This window comes from Sus scrofa, chromosome 1 (assembly GCF_000003025.6).
Source record: "Sus scrofa isolate TJ Tabasco breed Duroc chromosome 1, Sscrofa11.1, whole genome shotgun sequence".
In the NCBI taxonomy this organism is placed as follows: domain Eukaryota; kingdom Metazoa; phylum Chordata; class Mammalia; order Artiodactyla; family Suidae; genus Sus; species Sus scrofa.
Window position 1 is genome coordinate 52,265,022 of NC_010443.5, and position 13,033 is coordinate 52,278,054.

The following is a 13,033-nucleotide window of genomic DNA, read 5'->3' on the forward strand; positions in this document are numbered from 1 at the left end:
TCCAGATGGTCCTCCTGGTCCTGATGGGCCACCAAAATGATACTGAAGACTCCTCGGCCCCCTGGTTGCATCCTAACATAGCTGTAACGCAGAACTTAAGATTTTATTGTTATGTATAAAATGCTTTGAATTTCTAGACAGCCATTTGGTAAAGGTCTATTTCTCCTAGTGAACAAAAGATAGGAGCTACACATAAATCGACATGACAGTCCCTTTTTTTAATAAGAGTGATGGCAAACAGGTACCTTCCTCAGTTCATCTCTGGTCAGTGGCAGTATCTGTGTTTCCCTAGAGTACTGTACCTTCTACTTGGGGAAGAAAATTCATTGGTAGGTGCTGGGCTCTGATATTTTCCCCTCCAGCCCTTTTATTCTTTCTGCCTTCTTTTTCTACATCTGGGTGAACAAAGTGAGGTCCTATATCATGACTCAGTACGACAAAGATTTTTCTCAGTAATGGGTGGAGCAGTAACAGGTAGACTCTCCCCATCTCCCATGGATTTCTTCCCATCCCAGTCTTTAAAATCTCTTGAGTCCAGTAACTTATAGATGCAAGTTGTGAGACTTTTTTTGTGAATGTCCATGCCTCTCCATCAGTGTCCTGCACTTCTAATATTTATCACCCCAAATGTGATTTTTATTAAGTCCTGAGAGATTTTACAAAACAACCACCAAGCACACTTTGTAATACATTTGTGTTTTTTTCCTGAAATATCATGGGTAACATTGCCTTAAAATAATCTCAAATGCAAGGGCGGTGGGGGGGGGGCGCTAAGTGTGATTTCCCTGTTGTTTTAGAATTTTGGCTGAGGCTCCAGAAGGAAGCTGATATGGCAGGGTGTTAATTGTCTGCACATTCTAAACGGAGCTGCCAGAGCGTTTTGGCAAAATTTGCAAAGTGGTCATTCACAACACAATTTGGTCACCTTGAATCCAACTCTCCACCTCTAGGGGATTTACCAAAGAGAGAGAGAGAAAGAGATTGTGAGAAGGGTAGGAGTGAAGATTTTCTCTGGTAAGAGTAGCTGGAGTATAGAGCGTGTCCCTTTGGGGTCAGAACAGAGTTCTGCTCCACCCCTAGCTGAGGGGGTGGGAAGATCCCTGGGCAGTTCCTGGAGGAAGCTGCCCACATGCTCCTGGCAGATTTGTAAGATGCGGAAATCTGCCGGCCCACACAGCCTCTTGGTTCTTAAAGATGCTGCGGTGCTTGGCTGGAATGGAGGCCTTAAGGACTGATGTGCGCCCCCTACCTGGGAAATCCGGGATAGTCAGGGATAAGTATGGGTTCCCTGCAGGCAGGGAGAACCTAATGCCTGCAGAGTAAGTGTGCTCCAGTCCCTCGTCCCTCTCTAGCCCGGTGTATGCATAAAAACATAACTGGTCTTGAATGACATTGATAAAGACCCTGCTCTGGAGGCTTCCCTCCAGGGCTGAGGCATCCTTGGCAGAGAAAGATGGGGGCACAGGGTTAGAGGGCCCGAAGGTGGGGTGGGTGCTGGAAAGGGCCAGCCAGGGATGGACAGCATGGCTCACCTGGGACTTAGGCCCATGGGGGCCAGCAAAAGGATTGGGACACCCCACCTAGTGGAGGACACAGGGCTGGATCACTACCCTCTCGGTCCCCTCATCCTCTACCCAGCTCTCAGTACAGTCCTGAAACAGAGAAGCCACAGAGAGGAGGTGAGAAAGAGTGGAAAAGGCAGAGACACTGATCTTACCTCACTCCATCAGCCATGCAGATTTCTAGGCAAAAGTAAGAAGCTTGAATTGGATGAGAGCTTGAAATTTTGATTAGACTGGGCCACACTTTTTAAAAACATATAGCACATTTCAAACACAGTAAAACAGAAAAATATAATGAACGTGCACGTACCAGTCACCTGGGTACAAATGGCTCTCACCTATTTATACCCGACCCACATCCTTCTGCATATTCAGTTGAAGCCAAAGGGGCATTTGACTATTTTCAGACTTAAATGCAGTGACTCTGTTCTGAGGTTTGACCACTGGCAGCTCCCAGGCCCACTCTCCCTCCACAGCTGTGTCCCAATGAGAAGCCAGAAAAGAAGGCTGGGTTCTCCCTTCCTGAACACAAACCATGCAAATGTGTGATTGTACAGACTCCTTAGATCTTCTGATCTCTTTTAGGTATTCACACGCAGTCTTAGTTTCAGTGTTTTGTGGTCATCCCATTAAGGGAGGGATTGATCCCATGCCCAATATTGGTTTGGCTGTCAAGACACACTGTTGCCCTGTGGGAGAGGCTGCGAAGAGATTTATTATTCAGGCAGTGACTCTCTGGGAAGAGCATGGAGATTAACTATTCTGGAGAGATGGAACTGAGAGAAGAATGAGGAGTGGGTGTTTGGGTTTTCACTGTAACAGGGGGTAGGACCTACGTGAGTTTCCTGCAGCCCACAGAGCCCCCATACTTCCTGGCATCACCTGGGGATACCAGGCTTCCTGTGCTTGCCCTCCCGGCTGGCTGGGTCCTGAAGAACCGTGTGATGAAGAGACAAGAATTGCTGCAGAAAGCGGTTTCTTCTAGCAGTGGGGCGGCCCCTCCCACAGCACCTGCTCTCACTGGGAACTCTGAATGTACATCAGAGTACATTTAGGTTGTAGACATTCACAGATGAGTTTCTAGGAATATTTTTATTTCCTATTTTCAATACTTATTCCTCTCTACAAATAGATGCTAGGGGCCCTAACTGACCCACAGGAGAATTGATTCAGCAAGTCACCCCGCAGCAATGTCAAAGATCTATCTCTGGCCTTTGCAGCGGGATGTACCCCTTATTCGCAATTCCAGAATTTGGGGACCAACTCATCACCTGAGAAACTACTCAAAGCTCTGCTAGGTTTTGAACAGAATACCCTTAAAATCTACAGAGAAATCACATCTCTCTAGATAGTTTCAGGAACAAGTCTGAACCCGTGTTCATTTAGGTCACATTGGTAGCTTGTAATCAGCTATGGTGGGAGTATTTACACCATAGAAATTGGCAAGTGCTATAAGTCAGGGCTTTTTGTAGAGAGTCAGTTGTTAAACATTCGTCAGCATGCTGTTTTTTAAGGTATAATAAAGGAAACATTGAAGATTTTACCAAAACATGGCCAAACTGTATAATTTTTAATGTAGGATCACTTGATCCCTTTCCTTAGCTCTCTCAAGACTTATTTCCTTGCTTGTTCCATATATGAGTACAAAGTTATGCATTGCAAATCCACCTCCTAATTCCAGGTGTGATGCTACGTGTATGTGTGTATATATATTTTTTTTTCTTCTTTTTTTTTCTTTTTACAGCTGCACTGGAGTATATGGAAGTTCCCAGGCTAGGGGTCAAATCAGAGCTGCAGCTGCTGGCCTACATCACAGCCACAACAATGCCAGATCTGTAACCCACTGAGCTAGGCTGGGGATTGAACTCGCATCCTCCTGGATAATAGTCGGAGTCTTAACCCACTGAGCCACATAAGGAACTCCCAAGTTTGATGAATTATATGAGCTGTAGGGCATTGAGAGCTTGGTCTCCAGTCAGAATTCTAGTTCTGCCTCTTTCTGTCTGACCACGGGAAATCTCATTAAGCATGAAAACCTGAGGTTCCACATTGGAAAATATGGATAATAAGAGCTCTTATTTTATGGAGTTATAATGAGAAATAAATAAAATAACACCTGGCATATAGTGGGCATACATCAGATATTTAGTAAATGTTGTATAAACGCCTGTAAAAGAATTTTGTCAGTGCCTAGAATAAATCCAGTGCTTAATATTGCTAAATATTATAAAATTAATTTCAATAACCTAGAATTACTCTCATTATTAATTCACTCATTTTCTTAGTCTTTTTCACATACATACTAGTCTCTCAAAATGTTACTCAGGATCCATTTTTGAAAATATTTTTTTTTTGGTCTTTTTTTTTTGTCTTTGTTGTTGTTGTTGTTGTTGTTGTTGCTATTTCTTGGGCCGCTCCTGCGGCATATGGAGGTTCCCAGGCTAGGGGTTGAATCGGAGCTGTAGCCACCGGCCTACGCCAGAGCCACGGCAACGCGGGATCCGAGCCGCGTCTGCAACCTACACCACAGCTCACGGCAACGCCGGATCGTTAACCCACTGAGCAAGGGCAGGGACCGAACCCGCAACCTCATGGTTCCTAGTCGGATTCATTAACCACTGCGCCACGACGGGAACTCCTGAAAATATTTTTGACTAGTCACTTTCACATGAAACAATAGACATTTACCCACCCCCCTCGCAAAACAAAAGTCCATTCACTGCTCAGAGAAGTGGGAGGAAAGGAGAAATGAGATTAAGTGCACCCATACAGGGCAGTTTGAGACTCTGGGTGTGCTAGACCATATGCTCAGGTAATATCCACTAACTATCTCTTGAGCCCCCTGTTTTATATATCTTGACAACACAGTCTTTGAACATGTTCATTGTAACATCCGTTTTTACACTTGAATTTTAAATGTATCTGAGAAAGCCACTAACAACTTTAGGTCTCATGGTATTCAATTATCTTAGAGATTAGAAAAAAGATTTAATTAAAGAATATAACCCATTGCATATAAAATAAAAATTTAAAAATCATCATCAATCATGCACCTATCTTTTTTCCAGTAGATTTTTTGGGGGAGCAATTTTATGATTATAGAAAAATTGAGCAGAAGGCACAGAAAGTTCTAGAATGCCCCCCCACCCTGCCGCCCCCCTCCCTCCTTCCCAGTCTCATCTCTTGGTAACATCTTGCATTAGTGGTACGTTTGCTGCAATTGATGAGCCTATATTGATATGTCATTATTAGGTCTGTAGATTGTGCTAGGGTTCACTTTTTGCATTGTACATTCTATGAGTTTTGACACATGTATAATGACATGTATATACCTTTCCAGTGTCACACTGAATAATTCCATTGCCCTAAAAATGCTCTTTGCTCCATCTATTCATCCGTCCCTCCTTTCTTTCTATGAGGCCCTGAAAGTCAGTGATATTTTTACTATTTTGCCTTTTCCAGAATGTCATAGAGTTGAAATCATACAGTATGTCACCTTTTCAAACTGGCTTCTTACCAATATGCATTTAAGCTTTCTCCCTGTCTTTTGGTGGCTTGATTGCTCACTTTAAAAAAAAAAATAACTGAATAAGATCCCATTGTATGAATGTACCAGTTTATTTGTCCATTTACCTAATGAAGGGCACCTTGGTTACTTTCAAATTTTAGCATCCTCACCTTTTAAAACAAATGCTTGGTTGAATGGAATGTCAAATTTTATTTGCTTACCTTATAGAGCAGATTATTGCTATTTCTTAAATTAATGTATAAGAGTGTGTTAATGCATCTCCTCAGAAGAGAAAATCATGGACTTGGAGAAGAGACTTGTGGTTGCCTGATGGGAGGGGGAGGGAGTAGGAGGGATCGGGAGCTTGGGCTTATCAGACACAACCTAGAATAGATTTACAAGGAGATCCCGCTGAATAGCATTGAGAACTATGTCTAGATACTCATGTTGCAACAGAAGAAATGGTGGGGGAAAAACTGTAATTGTAATGTATACATGTAAGGATAACCTGACCCCCTTGCTGTACAGTGGGAAAATAAAATAAAATAAAATAAAAAAGAATATGCAAAAAAAAAAAAGAGTGTGTTAATGGATTCATGGGTGGTCAAATAAATTGAGATACAATTTTTTTTTAGGAAAGAACGCAATCTAGCTTAAAATCACATCATTTGAAATTTAAATATCTATATATTTCTTTGAGTGTTTTTCTTATGTTGTAAAACATATTGGAGAGATTAATGATGGCAATAACTGTTACAAAAAAATAAAGACACTAGAAACTATTTGCTTTGACTAAAAAGAAGGGAAAATAAAAACAAATTGCAAATTTAATGCACTAGTAGCTGTCAGAAGGAGCTATGCTTTCATGTAGCAGTGAGTCTATGGCAGAGCATAAATCATATTTAGGGCAAAGAGAACTTTCATCAGGAAAAGTCACCAGAATTAATGGGGATCTATCCAGAATTCCTCCCTATTGATTTCCCACCACCTCTACTTCCTGGTACAAATTCAAGTGTCAGCCAATAAGTTACAGGAGTAGTTATCAGCCTGTTTTGCAGGGTGAAGTCAATTAGTTAAGCCGGGTCATCTCCTTAGAATATTCTTCCTCCTCTTTAGCAGGCTCGTGGGAAACTGCAGCTCGAGTAACAAGGATGTGCTGAACACATGCTCAGGGGTGTCTTGGGGTGGACATCACAAACGTGGAAAGCATGCTGCTTGCTTCCTAACACATCTACAGAGGAATAAAGACATGGACACAGACCAGCCACTAAGTGATACTGCACTACCACATGGTAGTTACAGGAAAGTCACCAATGAGTGAGATAATTCAGGGGGAGGGAAATCGTTGAGGCTTGTCATCACAGTTGAGATGGAACTGAATTTGGACAGTCAGGATCAGGTAGTATCTGGGTATGCAGGGACAGGGGAGGACTTGGGGTGGGGACAGGGGAGGACTTGGGGTTGGGGCAGAGACAGTTTGAGTTGGTAAGAAGGTGGTAGGGCTGGTGGAGACCACTCAGGACAAGCCGTTTGCTCCAGATCTAGCCCTTGGGAGGGCATGTTTGAGAGCACAGTTCATGTCTTTATGGGATTTCTATGGCTTCTAGCTCATTTCCTTAGCAACTGGCTGATCTCTCCTACTTTATATTGGAACCCCGAAGTGTGGGTTTTCCTTGTAACTTCTATGCCCCTAATAGAATTCAGTTATATCAGATTTACATCATTTTTACTTCTGCCAGATGCAGGTTTCCACTAGACAAGAGATGAACTGGAAATCTCTCTCACAAGTTCACTCTATCAAATGCACCCACAGCACTCTCTTTGCTACTTACACTGCGGAAAAACGAGGAATCAGAAATCTCCTTCTATATAAGAGATTGGTGGAAAATTTTATGATTGCTTCATTGTAACATATTCTTTTTTTAATAAATTGTAACACTTGGAAAAATAATATCAAATCAAGTAATTACCAGCCACCACCAAAATATCCATGAAGGTGAAGGTGTGTTCTGCCAAAGCCAAACTCACAATCAGTGGATTTAAAAGACAAAAATACAGAGTACATCCACCCTGGGCTCTTAAAAGCACCTTTCCTTTTCATCGTCAAACGCAGCACACAATTTTTACAAGATAAGGGTGACTTGGGTTTTCCATTTGCAGCCTCACAAGGATTATTCAAACAGTGGTTATAGTGACCACAATAAAGGCAGGAATATTGAGTTCAGCCAAAACCAAGGGTAGTTGGCCTGGAAAGAAGAGGCAAGAGCCAAAAAATAAAAAATAAAAATAAAATTAGCTTTCATGGATGAGCGAGTTTTTAAAGCAGATTTAATAACCAAAAACTTTGAGAAAACTACTTCATCATCACTGTTCACTTAACAGATGGTAATTAAAGAAATCAGTAGAAGCGTAAGGGCATATTATATTGGCAACATTTAAACAGGTTTGAGGCTGTCCAAAATGTTAGTGCTTGCCAGATTTACATTTTAATTAACCTCCATTCAACAGATTGGATTCCTTGGCTTTTTAGTGGCACACTCACACCCATTGCCACTCAGACTGATTCATTCCATGTATCTGCTCCACACTCTGACAAACCTCTCACACCCCTTACCCAGCAGGGGTCTCATGTCCAGGGAACTATTCTCTCTGTTTTTAGAAATCATTTGTGAGATATTTTGGAATTCTTTAGTCACTTTGGCAACAGTTACAAACGAGGCAGCCACATGGGCCCAGTAACAATAAAGATTTTCTGATGTCCAGAAGTTCAGTTAGTGGTTCAAGTGCCCTAAGCTCTTCTGTTTTTCTTCACCATTGAGTATGCCGTTCACCTCTCCCCAAACTGTCACCCTATCTCTGCACATCTGCCAGGCTCATGCCATGGCTCTTGGCTCCTTGCATCTCCATGCTGACACAAACAGACATTTTCTTCTACATTAGAGTAGCACTGCTTTTGGTGGCTAATGCCTCCAGGGGTGTAACTCCTTCCTTTTATTTTACTTTGTGCATGATATATGAAAGCGCCGAATCCTAGCCACTAGACTACCAGGGACCTTACTTTGGTGCATGATATATGATACACTCTTCCGTCAGGGTCAGGGTGTATCTCACCCTGGACACTGCCTGACAGGCTGAGGAGGCCACTATGACTCCCCAATCTTCCTAAGGGCCCCAGATGTCTTGTGACCCTCTCTCCAGTGACAATGTTTCCAGAGGCGCCGGAGGTCTTTGGCCACATGTAACTGCCATCGAGGAGCTGCCAGTTGAATAGGACAATAGGCATGTAAACGGATGTTCCCACTACTCTCAGCACTTACACAAGCAAGCAGAAAGTGCTATGGGGGCAGAGGGGCAGAAGGTACTGACTGTGTTAAGGGTGTCAGAAGAGGTGGGCAAGGGGATCCTCACAGGGAGAGCAGGAACTTACCACTAACCAGGGAGAGGGGCATGGGCAGGCTCTGCAGATCACAGAGGACCCCGGGATCACACACTATGGGCCTGGAACTCCTACGGTCTACAGGGAAGTTGGGGAGATACACATTGTAGGAAGAAGAGCAGCCACGCTGCATGTTCCTTCAAGCTTAGCCATGGAAACTGACTTTCATACACAAGGTGATGGAGTGTCTCTGAAATAATTTTTATGCATTTTCTGTTGAACTATACTTAATTTACAATGTTGTGTTAGTTTCAAGTGTACAACAAAGTGATTCAATTATATACATATTCTTTTATAGATATGTTATTTTTCAGATTCCCTTACAGGTTATTACAAGATGTTGAATGTAGTTCCCTGTGCTATATGGTAGGTCCTTGTTGTTTATCTGTTTTACATAAAGTAATGTACATCTGTAATCCCAGGCTCCTAATTTCCGCCCTCCCCCTCTTCTCTTTGATAACCATAATTTTTTTCTATGTCTGTGAGTCTGTTTCTGTTTTGTAAATAAGTTCATGTGTATCATTTTTTTAGATTCCAAATATAAATAATATCATACGATATTTTCCATGTTGCTGCAAGTGGAATTGTTTCATTCTTTTTAATGGCTCAATAATGTTCCATTGTATACATGTACCACAACTTCTTTATCCATTCCTCTGTCAGTGGACATTTAGGTTGCTTTCATGTCTTGACTATCGCAAATAATGTTGCAGTGAATATTGGGGTGCATGTATCTTTTTGAATTGTAGTTTTCTCTGGATAGATGCCCAAGAGTAGGATTGCTAGATCATATGGTAGTTCTGTTTTTAGTTTTCTGAGGAACAGCCATACTGTTTTCTATAGTGATAGCACCAATTTACAATCCCACCAACAGTGTAGGAGGGTCCCCTTTTCTACACACCCTCGCTAGCATTTATTACTTGTAGACTTATTAATGATGGCTATTCTGACCAGTATGAGGTGGAATTGTAGTTTTTATCTGCACTTCTCTAATAATTAGTGATACTGTGCATCTTGTCATGTGCCTATTGGCCATTTCTATATCTGCTTTAGAAAAATGTTTAGTTCTTATGCTCATTTTTGGATTAGGTTGTGTTTTTTTTTTTGTTTTTTGTTTTTACATTAAGCTGTATGAGCTGTTTGTATAATTCAGAAATTAAGCCCTTATTGGTAACATCATTTACAAATGTTTTCTTCTGATCTGTAGGTTGTCTTTTCTCTGAAATAATTAAGAAGAGAAATAAGACCAGCCTTGTATTTCTGAAAGACAACTCCATTGGGTAGAGAACTCAGGGCATAGTTTAAGAATGTCATGGTTTCCAGCAATATGAACAAATTGGCCAACATTAACCAAAAAAAATGTGTTTATTGCAAAATTTTGTCTTATCTCATGTCATTGAAGAAATTATTAAACAACTAAGGTATGGACAGATCCAGGGGAGCTGCAGGAGTCGAGGGCAGTCTATTTAATGTCATTAACATACATCAGTTCTACCATCTCTTGGTCACTCTGTCCCTCTATTCAAGAACAGACAACTCAGATTTCTAGAGGAAAATATCTGATTGGTCCAGCTTGGATCAATACTTCATAATCTGTAGATGGGTTTGGCTAGCAGAAATATAGCCATTAAGAGTCCCACCTACTGTAGCTGTTGAGAACTTGCTGAGAATTGAAAGAGGCAGACAACTATTGTTTCATACTAAGAACAATTGAATTTAAAAGGAAAAGCTACAGAACATGTTATACAGGGTTTTTTTTTTTGTTTGTTTGTCAGAAACAACATACATTTGACAAATAATTAGGAATAGGAAGCAAAAGAAAGTAGAATGGCTTTTCTAGTTTAGAATGTGGGATAATGGCATTATTAGTCATCAATATGGAAAACCAAGATGAAAGAAAAGATTCAAAAGGAGAGGTGACTGACTGGTCCTTTTGGACATTTTGAATCTAAGATACTTGTGTGACACCCTCTCAGAGAGATAGAGACTCAATGGAGTGTTGAGATCTGACTGGGGACCTTGAAAGAACCACAACCCTGGATGTCATCTGGGTCATGATATCACCCTAATGCCATCACGCAGGGAGACCAGGTACAGTGAGACAGGAAAGGACCTAGGAGACAAAATCAATGATTCATGACATAGAGAAGTCAAGTAAGAGAAAGGAGCAAGAAGGGTTAATGTATTTGTTACTTAGAAAATGCTTGGTGACTTGGAGGATTACCTAGTGTAGCAGAGGCATGGTGACGTGGGACTAAATAACAAATTAGAGGTGAGAAAGAAGAAATAATAAGTATTGAATGGCATCATTCTTTCAAGAAATTTGTCCATTAAGGAGAGAGATAGACTGGATTCAGCCATTGCAGTAGAGATTTATATTGCTTTTCAATTATTCTAGATTCCAGACTTGTATTTCTTTGAGTGAAACAGCATGTTGAAACTGGCTTAAAGGCTGTCTGGCTCTGTGCAGGTGATACCAAAACATCAACTGGGAATGGTCTCCCACTAACCTGAAATACTAAGCATGAGCAAAGGTGTCACCCATAGATAATGATTATGTCTTCACTTCTACTGACAAACTATTTCCCAAGCAGAAGTTTCACCAAGTGTGAATTTCTGCGGCAGATGCAACAGTGGCAATGTCCTAAGCAAATATAACAGGTGACACAGAAGTGGAGGCATCCTGACAGAATGAAACAGAGCGGCAAGTTTCTGCCCAGCCTTGCCATCAACGGAGTGTTGCATCCAAAAGGGAAGAAGGATGGAAAACGGGGGGAGGTGCAGGCTTTCTGGGAAGGGACCAGGTTCTGTTTTGGTACAGTGAGTTCCACTCCTTAATTGTGCTTAATTAATGTTGATTCGCTCCTGCTGTCCCATTGGCATCTTTTAATACTGACAGATAGTTAACTTCCACCTTTCATTTGGCTTTGTCCTTGGAAAAAGCAGTTTGTCATTTTCCCTCATCTTTACTGCTGACCCACTCAAGACTTGGGTGACACTGTCAGGCACCCTTATGCGGCCCTGAGGGATGCAGTTCCATAACTTTCCAGGAGGTTATATTCTCCCATCCCCAATGCTTATATTCTCTCATCCCTAATCCCTGACATACCTTGCTGCTTGCCCATTTCCACCACCACACAAAAGAAATCTGTGAATTTTTCACATGATTATTGATGCCCTGACCCAAATGAAGAGTGAATTATTTTAATTCATTTCATCTAAATAAGTTATATAAATTTATTTTCCAAACTTCACCAATAGGGTTACACTTTTTGTTTTTGCTTTTGTTTTTTCTTTTTCCATTTTTTTGTTTTTTTAATTTTTGATTTTTTTCCAGATTTTGATTTTTATTCCAGGTTCTTTGTTTTGTTTTATTTTGTTTTGTTTTTAAACTTGTCTGGTAAGAGTCCTAGTGGAATCACCAAAGTTGAATACTAGCAAGAGGAGCCTTTCGACAAAAGACCATTCCTCAAGGACCTCATCCTTTCCTGACAGAGCAAAAATAAAATAAATATTTCTAAATAAGGGAGAAAATCAAATGAAAGTCATTCCAAAAGAGCACCATATGGCCTACAAGATGGAAGGCTCATGTGCTGAGGGAAACACACGGATTCTGGAAATCAAAAATGAAGAACCCCCACAAAGTAGGTCATCACTCATAACCAGATTCCAAGATCAAATTTCTTTTGCATTGACATCTCCTATTTCTAATTTAGTTTGCCTCTGTTAACACAAGTGTGTCTATTAAAAGTGAATTCAATTCTCACCTCAGCATGTTTCATATTTCTGGTGGAGCTAAATGGCTTCGTCTTACGGGTAATGCTGTGAAGCAGACGTCACTCAATTATAACATCATCTTCTGATCCTAGCAAAAAAAAAAAAAAAGAGAGAGAGAGAGAGATAGAAATGTACATCTGAACTGACTTGGAAAGCATTTATGTGCAAAATGACTATCCTTTACAAAAGCTAGCTAGTCTTGTCACAAAAGTTGAATGCTGCAGGTTCAAAAGTAAAAAAAGTAATATAACTGGCTTCCTTCAAGGCTAGGTTTTTCAGACTTGGTCTTATTGATATTTTGGGCTAGATAAATCATTTTTTTAAAAAAAGACTTTGTTTTTTAGAGCAGTTTTTGGTTCATGGCAAAATTGATCACAGGGTACAAAGAGTTCCCATTTTCTCCTTTCCTGACATAATTCTCTTTTTGTAGGGAGTTGTTGTATGTATTATAAAATGTTTAGTGGTGTCCCTAGCCTCTGACCTCCAGATGACAGTAGTATCTGCCAACTGTGAAAAATAAAAATGTCACTGGACATTGACAAAGTTCTCCTGGTAGGAAAAAAATCCATCCATCCTTGGTTGAAAACTACTATTTCAAAGTTTGGCCTCATCCCTCCAGGGCAAATAGAAGCTAGGTTCTTTCTTCTAGTTTTGTAAGAGACATCATTTGAACCCTTCTTGACTAAAACAGAAGAACCTGGCTAGATGTTTTATAAATATTTAATCTCTTCAGATAAAACCACTACAGAC

General features: G+C 40.8%; 1 long non-coding RNA gene across 3 annotated transcripts in view; it reads right to left on the reverse strand.

The window, feature by feature from the left end:
* LOC106508874 overlaps positions 1-13,033 on the reverse strand; it is an 80,345-nt gene that overhangs the window by 31,785 nt on the left and 35,527 nt on the right. For 2 of the 3 annotated variants that reach the window (XR_002338629.1, XR_002338628.1), the window contains one exon: positions 9,452-12,371. This is a non-coding gene — a long non-coding RNA (uncharacterized LOC106508874). Of the gene's footprint in view, positions 1-9,451; positions 12,372-13,033 lie in introns of those variants that run through there. The other variant, XR_001305973.2, reaches the window with a different exon arrangement.